This window comes from Geospiza fortis, unplaced genomic scaffold (assembly GCF_000277835.1).
Source record: "Geospiza fortis unplaced genomic scaffold, GeoFor_1.0 scaffold371, whole genome shotgun sequence".
In the NCBI taxonomy this organism is placed as follows: domain Eukaryota; kingdom Metazoa; phylum Chordata; class Aves; order Passeriformes; family Thraupidae; genus Geospiza; species Geospiza fortis.
Genome location: NW_005054597.1, coordinates 303,660 through 306,538, shown reverse-complemented (window position 1 = coordinate 306,538; position 2,879 = coordinate 303,660).

Below are 2,879 nucleotides of genomic sequence, written 5' to 3'. Positions count from 1 at the left end.
GTGACAGGCACAGGGCGCCGTGTCCAGGGAACAGCTGGGCAGGCTCTGGAGCAGGCCTGGGATGTGGCAGGGGATGATTTCCCCAAACACGAACTGACAAAGGGCTGAACGTCCCCATGAGTGTTTGAGGGGCTGACACACAAGGAAGGGCCCTAAGAGGAAAGACATGAAGAGCAAAGCTCCCAAGTGGGATGGAGAGCCCAGCTGTCACCTGCCTGTGTCCCCCACCCAGGAGCTCTTTTTGTGAGTTTTTTGGGAGTTCTGCGGTGTCCCACTACGTGGAGGAGCTCCCACAGCTCTCACAGTTCACTCCGTGGTCACGCTGCCCTGTCCCCTCCCAGCTTCTGCTCTGCAGTTAACACCCGTCCCCCTCGGCTTCCCTGTTTGCTTCACTGCTTTTCTCACTAAGTTCAATATTTTTCTTCCCGTTCCCCCCTCCCACGTCCCCGCAGCCTGACTCCAGCCCTCCCGGCCGCCCCGGGGCTCCGCTTCTCCGAAGCCACGGCTCGCAGCAGCGCCGAATCAAAAGGGATCAAAAGGCGGCAGTGAAGTCCGCAGGACCCCGTGCCAGGGAGCGGAGGAAAAGGGTCATGGAAGGACGACGAGACGACGCTGGGAATGCGGTTTCTCTCCAGGACCAACAGTTCCTGGAGGGGAAAAGAAATTTACTCCTCTCTCCAAATAAATAGGACCCGGCGTGACAGTGGGCGCCGGGGAGCAGAAAACTGCTCAGCTCACACCCAGAGCTGCTCAATTCACAGCCCAGGCTGCTCCCACATGTGCTCCCGGCCCGGGCACCCAGGCAGGGACAGGATTGTGGCCCCAAGGGCTCTTCCGTGGCCAGTCCCACCCCACAGACCTCCCACCTTGGCACCAGGGATCTGCTGTGGAGCCCTGGAGAGCAGCATCATCCTGCTGGAGAAAGAGACAATGAGGTGTCCCACGTATTTCCGGTTTTTTTTTGGGTTTTTTGGTTTTTTTTTTGTTGTTTTTCTTCCCGTTTTTTCCACTGAGCAGAATTTTCCCTGCCTGGGGAATGACGCTGCCCCAGGAGTGAGCCCTGGCACAGGACACCCCTGGCTCAAGGAGAAGGGTCTCAGGGACAGGGTGGGATTGTCCTGGCCTTGTCCTGTGCGGCACCAACGATCCTTGTGGGTCCCTTCCAGCTCAAAACCTTCTTTGATTCTGTGCCGCTCCCAGATCGTGCAGCTGAAGCTGGAGGAGCAACAGGAAGCTGCTGGTGTCCAGCATCCGCTCTGCTCTGAGACCCTGCGAGCATCAGCCTGGCAGGGAGCCCTCCCAAACCCCCTTCCAGCAGGGAGGGCCTTCCCTCCCTCTCATGGTGGGGAATGAGCTCCAGGCTGGAGCTTGCTGCTCCCCCTGGGCATTCCCACAAGGGAGAGGAGTCTCTCACAGCACACCCAGCCCAGCACCACGCAGGGACACCCCAAAACTCCTCAGGGTACCGGGCTCAGCCACCTCCTTTCACTGCATGAACCCCAAATGAAGAAATCGGAGTCTCCAGGAGCTCCAGCACTGGAGTTGCATCCGTGACTCTCTGAAGCAATCACACTGCTGCGCCTGCTCTTCAGAATTTCAGCCTCTCAACTCCCTCCAAGAACAGTGAGAACCTTGTCCAAGCTGCGACGTGTGGAATACCCTGCCCCAGCCCCGCTGGAGGAGAGGAGCTCAAGCAACACTTTCCACATGCTTTGAGCCTGAGAGTTCAGGTTCTTTCAAGTGCTTCCAAGCCCCTCTCCCTGCTTTTCCAGCCCGGACCCCTCCTGATGCCTCTGGCCCAGGAGACAAGGCATGGTTTGAAACTCCATCTCCGCGGTGCTGGATGCCAAATCCCTGTGTCCCTCCCTCCCAATCGAAGGTAAAAAATCCCCCTTAACTGCAGGCACAGGGAAAGACAACAAGCACGAGACTCCCTCAGTTCCTTTCACTGGGATCCAATAAAAACCTTGGCAGTGGCCGTCCTTCCTGCCGGAAAGGCGATATCCCAGAAATAAACACATTTCCCACTTTGAAGGGCTGCAGGGGGATCCGAGCTGCTCTGCCTGTCCCAGCTCCCACCAGGAGCAGCAGGAACCCGACCCCCAGCTCCTCATCTCTGCTCTTTGGGCCCTGGTGCTTCCCCGAGGGTGAGGATAACTCATTTCCCAGCAGCAGCAGCAAATCGCCCTGTCCAGCACCATTAATGGGTTTATTATCCCAAAAATCAGCCAAATCTGCCCATGGTGTGCTCCAAGAGCTCAGGAGGTTTTTCCCAGAAATAAACACACTTCCTGCTTTGAAGGGCTGCAGGGGGATCCAAACTGCTCTGGTTGTCCCAGCTCCCACCAGGAGCAGCAGCAAATCGCCCTGTCCAGCACCATTAATGGGTTTATTATCCCAAAAATCAGCCAAATCTGCCCATGGTGTGCTCCAAGAGCTCAGGAGGTTTTTCCCAGAAATAAACACACTTCCTGCTTTGAAGGGCTGCAGGGGGATCCGAGCTGCTCTGGCAGTCCCAGCTCCCACCTGTGCAGCACCACGAGCACAGGGAGCTGACCCCCATCCCCATCTCTGCTCTTTGGGCCCTGGTGCTTCCCCGAGGGTGAGGATAACTCATTTCCCAGCAGCTGCAGCAAATCGCCCTGTCCAGCACCATCAATGGGTTTATTCTCCCTAGAATCAGCCAAATCCGCCCATGGGCGCGCTCCAAGCCCCCAGGAAGTTTTTCACCACAGAGCACGTGAAGTGCTGAGGCTCTGGGGGGTCAGCCTGGTCCACCCCCACCCAAGGGACATGTGGGCACAAGGGTGACCTCAGGGGACCGCTGGGGATCCTGGGGCCACCCAGCACCGGCGGCCACTGGAAATCACGAGTGCGGC